Below are 12460 nucleotides of genomic sequence, written 5' to 3'. Positions count from 1 at the left end.
AGCCAAGCACAAACCTTGTGGTTTTAACAGTTTTCAGAGTTCATTTTGCCTTTCACCTGAATAAAAGCCAGGCTTTCTTTCACCCTCCAGGACTGACACTCGTGCAAAAACCTCTGCAAAGACATATAAATATATACACTAACTTGAGCTGAAAATAGATGGCTATGAAGTAGCAAAAGCTTTTTGTGTTATAGGTGTGTTTAGACATTTTCACTTTGCATCAGTCATGCTTCCTCTGTGTGCTAACCTATCTGTAAGAAGTTGTTTGAGAGTTTCAACCGTTCTGTGCTAATGAAAAATTTATATTACAACAGGCTGATGTTTCACATCTAAACTGAGCTGAATCTAGTGCTTACAGAGGTAAAAGCGTAAAATAATTCGGAAGTATTTATTTTGTTTTGTGAAAGTTTGTGGGTCAGACTTAGAAATGGTCCTGAGAGAATTCAGTGCATCTCCTGAATATATTTTTTTTCAAATATCCTGTCAAACAGCAAGCCACCACATATCTATAGATGTCTACACTTTCTACATCAAGGACTGTGTTGTATGAACATAAATTGTTTATTTCTACAAAGCTGAAAGTTGGTAGCATCAGCATTTTGAATTCTGCTCATGAAGATAAAATGATAATGACGAATTCTTTTTATGAAAGTATCTAAAGAACCACTGAAAAGGAAAAAACTGAAGCTACCTTTCTCTTTTGAAACTGGCATTTCTAAATGCCATATACCTTTTCAGCAACTGAAAATATAATGGTAGTAGAAAGTTTCCTTTATGAATTACCACACCATTTTTTTCTACTGGAACTTCTTCGTCAGGTAAAGCTGCATAAATGTTAGGATTATACTGATTCATAGATCTTTACCATCTTCCCAAAAACATAACTCCTACATGACCATCATAATTATCTTGGGCCAAAGACAGTGAAAGAATGCATACATGCCAGGAGGACAAAACAGTGGCATTTGAGGATATTTGAGGTATGCTTGCTATAACAGCCAACTGGGTGGGGTTTTCTTCTTTAGATGAACTTCCACAAAACACACACTTTCTAATACTAACTCTGGAGCCTATAAATCTGTACGAGGAATTTTAACTCAAGGCATGTATGCTTTCTTAAAAAAGAACTTGAAAATAATTTTGCATATTATTGCTACACTCTTCACTGGCAGCTTCTGATAGCCCAGTAGTAATCTTATTGAACCAGAATTGATTTGTTCATAAAATCCAGGACAGTCTCACACAGCTAATGAAGAGGCTGATGCTTATTCTAGTACAAACAGAAGCTTTTATGTGGGGCATCATGAAAAGTTTAACTTTATGAGTTCATTGAGGTTGAAGAGAAGACAAGAGAACAAGATATAAACATTAAGACTTACATAAATTAGAGCAGGTGTTCTCATGTATCAAAGGAGGCAACTTCCTGAAGACTTTCAAATCTGATTCATAGCATTAGCGCTTCATAAATAGTCTTAGAATTCTTTGTCTCCACTTCACTTCAAAATATATCCCTGATGGAGCATCTTCTCAGGTAAACATCACACCGATTTTATCAGTAAGAAGTACCAGCCAAAAAAAGACTTTGAACTAATCTGTTCCACTGACAGCTGAACAATTTCTTTCATTTTGGAAGGACAAATATTTTACCATGACAGGTGTTTTTAAAGCTAATTCAAGGCTTGATCTCACTATCTGCAAATGTAATATACATTTGCAAACTAAATTATGAAAGCAAAATTCAGTAAATGCATCTCCAAGTGCCCGATTCACTCTTTGATATTTAGAAACAAAGATTTGTAAAGACAAGTGCAAAACTGTGGGCAAAACATTAGCTCACATAAAGTCATTATTCTTCTGAATATTTACTCCTTAACTGACAAGCAAGTCCAAGGACTTAATGCCCAAACAACGTGCCATCTTATGTATAATTGCCAACATTAACTCCTGTGTTAATACCAAAGTGTGTAAAGTTGTGATAGATTTAAGGTCTTAATACACATTCATACCTTTTTGGTTAAACAATAGATTGGAGCATGCAAGGCTATGACATTTGTTATTTTTGACAGGTTTGTAAAGGTTTACTATGTGCAGTGAATTAAAATGCAAATCTCCTTAGTATAATAAAGGCATATGTACACAGTGCTGAAAAGTTACCCGAAGTATAAAAATAAGTGATAAATGGTTGCATTCTTAACCTATTCACTGACTTTCACACTTTAATTTGCTATTCTCATCCATGCTATTGCTAGAGGAGTCGTTTATTGAAAGCTCATTTCATAGTGAATACCAAAACTATTAAGAAAGGAAGCAATTCCTTGCACTACTTTGAAAGACAACAGCTTGACACGCTGTGTATACTGCTTGAATTGAAAGATATTTCATTTGTCTTTCATAGGAAGATTGTGACAAAGCTGTCTTAACATAACACATCTTTTAATCACAAGTTATAATAATCATGAGATAGGATATTCCTGGCCAGTTTCTAGTGACTGCATTTAATATAAAATGCATCAGTCAGCCATGTCGGAAAAATTAGACTCCGACTGCCATTTGTCTGCAATATCAAATCACCTGGTAATGCAAATAAAAACACAACACATCACAACATGTAGCTGAAGCTTCGGATTGCAGAATAATGGTATGAAATAATAACTGGCACATTTAACTTTAGGATAGTTCCAAAAACAGTTAATGCTAGATACTCTAAAGAAATATTCATAGAACAGGCCACTTAAAGATCAGAGCACCTGTGCTTTTTATCACTATGATTTGGCATCATATACCTGCATATCAATGAAATACATCTCATGAGACATATTGCTATTTTCTCATATGGAAGCAGTCTTTTTCATTTAATTTAAACTGCAGTTCAACTCTTAAGAGGGCCATGGTAAAAACTGCTTACCTTTCTACAGATTTATTTCTATGTCCAGTTATAGCTGATATTTTACACTGTTAAATCTCTTCTTTTGCCCCTCCTCACCCCATTTCTTACAACAAGTACAGAACCACTAGAGCAAAGAGTGTGTGACCAGGTTACTTGTTGCCAGAGCCATCAAACCCATTTACTGTTATCAGAATAATTATATTATTATCCATGTTAGTTCATTAATGGTGAATGATGCAAAAGGAGAGAAAACTGAGCTAGGCTCTCAGATCTCCCTTTGGATTTCCATGAAGGAAGCAAACAGTTCTGTGAACAGGGAAACTACTGAAAGCATGTCCCTGTGGATTTATGCCCTGTTGTTCAACTACCACTTGTCCAAAAGGGCAAGTTCTCATTAAGCTTCCTCAGTGAGAAAAAAATGTAAGAGAGTATTTCTGTGTGGATGTTCTGGTGTCTGATAAGAACTGAACTGCCAATAATTTTCATTGAGCATGCAGCATTTTGGAGGCAACATAAAAGTTACAGAACTATAACATGCCTTACAAATGGCCTTTTCATAGCTGATACTATATAAAAGAACAAGCTTTACTAATGAAGTATCCATACACTACCCTGGTCTTTCAATTTCTTTTTAAAATAACATCCTCTATATACAAGTCAAATGCTTTCACTGGCAGTTGGAAATTTGGAGAAGGCATTTTGAACTTATAAAAGTGTAACAGTATGTAATTACAAATTCAACATACACCTTGGACAGTCAAATATTCAATTAGTTTGATCATTTCTTTATATATTTCAATAAATGTTAGTTTCCTGAAACTAGTGTACCTGATTTTAATTCTAACACACTATAAAACACAGTCCAGCCAAAGCTGATGTTGTCTACATGACTTCCCAGTAATTCATGATAAGACTGATGTAATAACTGATTTTTTTTAAAGCAATTATGTTTAAGCTACAGGCATACAAAGCTTTTGTAATTAAGTGGAAGAGCTCATAATCAATTCTTTTCCACAGAAACATGGAAAACATCTGTTCTTCAAGAATATTTTTAAGGAGATAAAAAAATCAGTTATAGCTGAAAGCTGAACACATATGCTTTTTTGCCACCAAAAAAATGATCTGATATCAATCATTCAGAAAAATGATCAATAGAATAGCATATTTTCATCAATTCAACTACAAAACTGCAGGACAGACACAAAAAAGATGATGTCCTGGTGATGACTATACGTCTCATTCATTTACAACTTTGAATCACTTTGGACTTTTTGGTGCTAATTTACATAATATAAACACAAAAATATTCTCCAACAGTTACTCAGGCCAAAATGCCTCAGTGGACTTATTCTTAAAATGTACCTCTGAAAGTGAGACTCCTGCTTCCCACAAACTATTGTGTGGATTTTGATGATGTGGTAAGACCTTTTGTTGACAAATTTATATCCAATACATTGTCACTGTCGGCAGAATGAAAACAATTTCGCAGTGAATTCATGATAGATCCTCCTATTGTCTTCCTAAGAGTTTAAAAAAACCTGGATAGGATTTTATATGTTTGAAGTACTATTTCACTGGTTTATGAGCATTAATAACAGTAACTTAAAATTTCAAATTATATATACATAAAGGTATGTGTATACATATTTTTATGTGCAAAATTTATACACCTGCAAGAGCAAATTACTGAAAATTGCATACATACACATATAAATACATAGAACACACACATATAGGCATAGTTTTCCTCTACAGCTAGAACACTGAAATATAATAAATCCATTTATAATCATCCTCCAAGCACAAGAAAAATTTCCCATAAATGTTGTCATTTGACCTTTTCAGAAAAGGTCACCAAAAGACCATCGATCTCTCATTGGATTTCGATTACACACACTTTGAACCAAGGATCTTTACATTTACTGCTCTCATTTATCACAGAATGTTGATTACAGGAAACATCCAAATTCTGACATTTCAAAGGTCAGTTTGCAATTTTTAAAAATTCCCCTCCATTATTCATTTTACTGCATGCTCTGTTCCACAAGTAATCCATTAGAATCACAGAATCATCCAGGTTGGAAAAGACCTTGAAGATCATCTAGTCCAACCGTTAACCTAGCACTGACAGTTCCCAACTCCACCATATCCCTCAGCGCTATGTCAGCCCAACTCTTAAACACCTCCAGGGATGGGGACTCCACCACCTCCCTGGGCAGCCCATTCCAATGCCTGACAACCTGTTCTGTAGAGAAATGCTTCCTAATATCCAGTCTAAACCTTCCCTGGAGCAACTTGAGGCCATTACCTCTTGTCCTATCACTTATTACTTGGTTAAAGAGACTCATCCCCAGCTCTCTGCACCCTCCTTTCAGGTAGTTCTAGAGGGCGATGAGGTCTCCCCTCAGCCTCCTCTTCTCCAGACTAAACAACCCCAGTTCCCTCAGCCGCTCCTCATCAGACCTGTGCTCTAGACCCTGCACCAGCTTCGTTGCCCTTCTCTGGACATGCTCGAGTCATTCAATGTCCTTTTTGTAGTGAGAGGCCCAAAACTGAACACAGTCATCAAGGTGCGGCCTCACCAGTGCCAAGTACAGTGGGAAGACCACTTCCCTGTCCCTGCTGGCTACACTATTGCTGATACAAGCCAGGATACCATTGGCCTTCTTGGCCACCTGGGCACACTGCTGGCTCATGTTCAGCCAGCTGTCAATCAACACCCCCAGGTCCCTCTCTGACTGGCAGCTCTCCAGCCACTCCTCCCCAAGCCTGTAGCGCTGCTGGGGGTTGTTGTGGCCCAAGTGCAGCACCCGGCATTTGGCCTTATTGAAGCTCATGCAGTTGGCCTCAGCCCATCGCTCCAGCCTGTCCAGGTCTCTCTGCAGAGCCTCCCTACCCTCGAGCAGATCAACACTCCCACCCAACTTGGTGTCATCTGCAAACTTACTGAGGGTGCACTCGATCCCCTCGTCTAGATCATCAATAAAGATGTTAAACAGGAGTGGCCCCAAAACCGAGCCCTGGGGGACACCACTCGTTACCAGCCACCAACTGGATTTAACTCCGTTCACCACAACTCTCTGGGCCCGGCCATCCAGCCAGTTTTTTACCCAGCAAAGCGTGTGCCCATCCAAGCCGCGAGCAGCCAGTTTTGCCAGGAGAATGCTGTGGGAAACGGTGTCAAAGGCCTTACTAAAGTCAAGGTAAACAACATTCACAGCCTTTCCCTCAACCCATAAGCAGGTTGCCCTGTCGTAGAAGGAGATCAGGTTTGTCAGGCAGGACCTGCCTTTCACAAGCCCATGCTGACTGGGCCTGATCATCTGGTTGCCCATATATGACTTTTAATGGCACTCAAGATGACCTGCTCCATGTCCTTCCCTGGCACCGAGGTCAGACTGACAGGTCTATAGTTTCCTGGATTGTCCTTTCTGCCTTTCTTGTAGATGGGTGTCACATTTGCCACTCTCCAGTCCAAATGGAGCTCCCCAGTTAGCCATGACTTCAGGTAAATCGTGGAAAGCGACTTGGCGAGCACATGTGCCAACTCTTTCAGCACCCTTGGGTGTAACCCATCCGGTCCCACAGACTTGTGTGCATCCAAGTGGTGTAGCAGGTCTCTGACCACCTCCTCTTCAACTGTGCTGACCTCAAACTGCTTCCCCTCCCCATCTCCCAGCTTTATAGTCTTCATGAGAGACCTGGCCCCTCTTCCAAAGGCAATAGATTCTCCTTTTGTTCTTGAGATCCAGCCAAAGGTCCCCGTTTAGCCAGGCCGGTCTCCTTCTCCACCTGCTTGTTTTTCGGTACACAGGAACAGCCTGCTCCTGTGCATTTAAGACTTCTATCTTGAAGTATGTCCAGCCTTCCTGGACTCCCATATCCTTCAAGGCAGCCTCCCAAGGGATTTTGTTAATCAGTCTTTTGAACAGGTCAAAGTTTACCTCCAGAAGTCTGAGGTGGCAGTTTTACTAACCCCGCTCTTTGTTTCTCCAAGGATTGAAAACTCAATCATCTCATGATCACTGCACCCTAGACAACCTCCAACCTTTACTTCCCCCACAAGCTCTTCCCTGTTCACAAGAAGCAGGTCCAGGAGGGCACCTTCCCTGGTCAGCTCACTCACCAGCTGTGTGAGGAAGTTATCCTCCACACATTCCAGGAACCTCCTGGATTGTTTCCTCTCTGCTGTGCTGTGATTCCAGCAGATACCCAGGAGGTTAAAGTCCCCCACAAGAACAACGACAAGTGACCACGAGATTTCTCCCAACTGTTTATAGAAAGCTTCATCCCCCTCACTGCTTTGGTTGGGAGGTCTATAGCAGACTCCCACAGCAAGATCTGCTTTATTGGTCCTCAACCTAATCCAAACACTCTCAACCCCGTTATCACTATACTTGATTTCTGAGCTGTCATAACATTCTTTTACATACAGGGCCACTCCACCACCTCTCCTTCCCTGTCTATCCCTCCTGAAGAGCTTGTAGCCATCGATTGCTGCACTCCAGTCGTGTGAGGCATCCCACCACGTTTCTGTTATAGCTACTATGTCATAGTTCTTGTGCTGTATCATGGCTTCAAGCTCCCTCTGTTTGTTGCTCATACTGCGTGCATTGGTATAGATGCACTTGAGCTAATGAATCCAACACCTTTTTGTGAGGGTGGGCCCCATTCCCTACCAGACCCTTCTCAGGTGCTTCCACGGTTCCTAAACATCTTTCCCTTCTCTCAAATAAAGTGGCAGAGGGAGAGCCCTCACCAGTCCACCATCCTTCAAGCTTTGGCATGCTTCCCTTGAGCTTGTTCCTAACAGGCCCAGTTATCTCCCAGTCCCCCCTCATATCTAGTTTAAAGCCCTGTCAATAAGCCCTGCTGACTCCTGCCCCAGAACCCTTTTCCCCCTCTGGGACAGCTGCATCCCACCTGTCTCATTTGTTGCCAGCAGATCAGGTGCTTTATAAACCTCGCCATGATCAAAGAACCCAAAATTCCAACAGTGCCACCAGTCTCTGAGCCACGTGTTAATCAGATATGTTTTCCACCCTCTCTCAGAAGTTTTCCCTTCCACTTGAGGGATTGATGAAAACATGACCTGAGCTCCCAAGCCTTCAATTAGCCACCCCAGTGCCTTGAAGTCCTTTTTGAGTGACTTAAAACTTCTCTCTACCACCTCATCGTTACCTGCCTGGATAACCAATAAGGGGTAGTAATCAGAGGGCTGCACAAGAACAGTGACCTTCCTTTTAATATCTCTAACCCGAGCCCCAGACCTCTCTATGGTATGGGTCTGGTTGACATACGGGCCCCTCCATACCCCTCAGAACAGAGTTACCTACTACAATTACCCTCCTTTTCTTCTTAATTGAAGAAGTCGCAAGTCTTGGGACTGAGGGACAAGCTGTGGGTGACTCACCAGATGGGTCCTCATTTCCATCTTCATTTGGCTAGCTGTCTAGTTCCAAAGCCTCATACCTGTTGTACAATGGCAACTGGGAAGGCGAGGGGGGCCAAGAAGGTTTTCACTTGCCTTTCTGAGGAAGGACCTGACTCCATTCCCCCCTGTCCCCCACATCCCCTCCTTCTGCCTGGTGAGAGGAGGGGAGGGAGTCATGTATTTCTTGTAGACCCTCTAGCTGCTGCCATTGTCTCAGAGTATGGCTCCACCAGTCAATCTCATTTTCACACTCTTTGATCGTTCTCAACCTTTCTACCTCCTCCCTCAGTTCAACCACCTGCCTGAGCAGATTGTTTACTTGATCACACCGCACACAAACAGTGTCTCTGACTCCCTCCGGTTCAAGTGCCAGGCTCAGGCACTCTCGGCAGGCAGAGATCTGCACAGCCGCCTGTTTGTGCGGGACCTCTGTCTGGGTTCCCACACTCCTCATCACTCTGCCTCTTGGACATGTTGTGACCATGGTCTTCTCTCTGGCCGGGAGGGAGCCAACCCCTGAGTGCTGTTTCCCACACACTGTGCTCTCATGTCCCTGCAATGCTGTTCGTTCCCTCCCCTCTCTCCAGCACTGGACAATAACTTGCAGAGATTGAACATACCTTGTCCAGTAGCAGAGACTCAGCCCTGCTCTACAAGCTGTCTCGGGGCACTCACAGTCAAGTAGTATCTGATCACCCTGAGCTCTGTGGGCAGCCCACAACGTTCTTATCACCTGATCAAGGGTGGGTGGTGCTGGTTCCGCCCACACTAACTCGGTAACCCACCCAGCTCGTTACCGAGGGAGGGGTGTGAGCTGGTCTCCTCGGCGAGTGACTGTTGGTGAACACAAGTTTACTTCTAGAAACACAAGTTTACTTCTTGATCTAAATAATGTATGTTAGAAGCTCAGATTTGAGTGGAATTAAAAAATACTAAAATGAAAGACAGCTGATTACACTAGTTATTCATCAGAGGAAAACATTTTGCTCAGGATAGACATCTCTAAGTTTACATAGATGTAGGGGTGGTTGATTAGGGTTTTTTTCTGGGGGGAAGGGGTTGCTGTTGCTGTTGGTTTTACTAATTATATTCTAGATAAAGGTGTGATACCAAATTTGAATACAAGCTGTGTGTATAGTTTTAATTTCTGAGTTACCACACTGCCATGTATAATGTCAGTAGCATTACATCTCCCCAGATTCTTTGAGTTCTTCAAGTTCATGTTTAGGCAACGCAGCAAGTATGTCTAGTCAGCTCCTACATTCCGTTTCAACATTTCAGTGAAACATTCTCTTTTTAAAAGCTCATAAAATAAATGTCTTCTCCCATACATTTTAGTAATTTGAACTATAATAAATGTCATGGATTACACAGGAAAAATAAAGAATTTATCCAAAATCTTAATTTGGTGTTCTGTTGCAACAGTAAAGTGAAATAAATTTTGATAGTTCTAAGCATTAACATGATGCTCAATTTATTAGGAAAGGGGAACACTCATCTATGATTTATTTATGTTTTAATGAGACACAAAGGTACTTGTTTCCCTTACCAACAGTAATTCTGGGATCTTTGTACAGAAGTATTTCTAATCGAGCTTGAAAAACTCACAGATGTACATCTTCATATAGACACTGTTACTGTGATGACCTGTAAACAGATATTAGAATGTGAGTGACTTTTTATGTACTTTATCAACTATCTGATATGTGCAAATACCATTAAGTACATTTGCAAGATCACCTCCAGGTTTTCTCCCCCTTTCTCCCCGCCCCCATCCTACCTGCCCTGGGATTTTTCCACAAAATTATATTGCCCTTTTAATTAACTGTGGATATTTAACTTCAAGAGAAGGACTGATAATTTCTGAAGTGGTAGGTCCCTGGTCTATAACTACTTCACATTGATGAACCCTGTAGAGCTGTTGACCTCAGTGACCCTGTTTGTAAAATGCTCCTTCACATAAGTGGCCCAGACCAAACCTGGTGAGCTCCATTGACTTGCATTCACCATTTATATGGTTATGCATTTATATGCATCTTGGCAGGTATCAACCTGTTAGAAGAAAAGTGATGGGCCTGGAGTAGATATATGCCATTCTTGAACTTCAAGAGTAACAAAACATGAAACCTAACAAACTGTCTCACAACATTGTGTTCAGCAATCCTAAAGCATTTTTTGATGCACATATTCATAGGTTGAGTTGATCTGTGGTATTACACCTTGACTTTATTTTGAACATATAATTATATACTGAGGTATATTTTGATAGAGACTATATGGGATACCATGGCTTTGCATAATGCAGTGTTGCAGAGTAATGATAAACTGAATCTAGAATAGCTGAATAAATACCAAATAAAACCAATCTTATAGCTCTGGTATTGCCCCAGGACTGCGATAATAAAGTTCCTTTCACTTTGGAATATTTGGTCAGTGCACTTTAAAATGCATGACATAGATACGCTCAGGAGGGGTGTTACAACTTTTTGTGTAGGAAACAATTTCTATATCAACATTTCATACTGGCTGCCATTCCTGAAAGCCATTTTTATTTGATTGCACAGAGCACAGTTGAGGTCCAGAATCTCTAAAATCTCTCAACTGTTTAAATGCCATGGAAGATGGTAAGAGCCATGAAATATCATGACCAAAATGTGTATAAGCTGTTGCTTCTGAACGTACAGACTCACAGATGCAGGAAAAGACCTTTGATGTGCCCATGTAACTTGTTTACTACAAAGCATGGAAGAAATCTCCCTGCATTAGTAAATTCTTACTTGTTAAAGATCAAAATGAAAGAAAAAAATCATGTGCTTTCTATTCCCACAGCCCAGACTTTTTGACTTGTATTTTCTGGAGAGCTATAGGACATCAGATGACTGCTCTTGTTTAAATCAAGAATTGAACTGGTCCCTCAGGTCCTTCAGATTTGAGAAATGAAAATCACTTTTAAATTACTTCCTTCTCCATCACTTCCATGCCCTGCCCTGATTATGGGCTTTCCTGCTTCGTAATTCAAATGAAAGAAGGGAGAATTCTAAACCACAGCTGGCAGGATATTGTACTCTATTTCATTAGTGTTTTTAATACAGATTAATAATATTCTTTCATGTTTCGATGGGATGATCACACTTCCTCATGCATCATGAGAAGCATTTTCTCTAGACTAAATTCCAGCTAGTGCTGTATGATCATTCAGGAAGAGCTGTTTGGAGTTCTTTTCTTTCTCTGCATTTGATAGACATACACTAAGTGTACAGCCACATAACAGGGATACTACATGCTATTCTCTCCTCCCATAAACTGTCCCTTGCTTTTGATTCGCGGAAAAAAAGACTCTACAACTCAAAATAGAGTTATAAAGCAGGTATGTTTTACTCCAGCCAGGGTGCAAGGGGATTTCTCCACAACGCTTGCACATCCACAGCACTTTTTACCAAAAACTTATAGAGTGTGGATATACATAGTCATTGGATTCCATAACACAAACATACATATGCATGAGTAAGCTGGGTTCGTTCGAAAGGCTGGTGTCAGCAGTTTATGTTATATTTGCACCTGCACATTGCCTCCTGGGGGGCGTCTTCGGGGGTCTTTGGGAGGAAGGCTTGTAGTCTTTCTCACATTGTTTTTTTCCCCGGAGCATGCACAGATTCTCTTAGCCAATTTCTTGAACAACAAAAAAGTTTTTCAGCTGGTTTACTCATCCCATCTTATTTAAGGGAACCAATGAAACTTCTACAATCCTTATATGGCTATCTTTACTCATTACCGAGGCCCAACTTGTTAGAGCACACCTGTTCCTCAAGGACAAAAGCATGATATTTTGCTGAACACTGCAGTTCTTGGTAGATTTTCACAGTAAACTACTTTGTTTTGATGGACACAGTAGTCCCTGCTAAAATTCCACAGAACAGTCTGGGCAAGCAGGATTCTTAGCAATATTAAAAAAATACTATAAGTAATACTATAACTTGCTATAAGTAAGTAAATAAGTTGCTAAGCAGTTTTCTATAAGTAAATAAGTAAATAAGTCTTAAAGCAAATAATCATTTCTCTGTATCACTTTCCACCTGCCCCGAACCATGCAGCCCAGCTCAGCACGCTGAGATGCAGGGGACAGAAAACAGAGACATTAG

The sequence above is a fragment of the Strix uralensis genome, chromosome 6 (assembly GCF_047716275.1).
Source record: "Strix uralensis isolate ZFMK-TIS-50842 chromosome 6, bStrUra1, whole genome shotgun sequence".
NCBI classification, from domain to species: Eukaryota; Metazoa; Chordata; class Aves; order Strigiformes; family Strigidae; genus Strix; species Strix uralensis.
Note: the sequence above shows the minus strand (reverse complement) of the source record.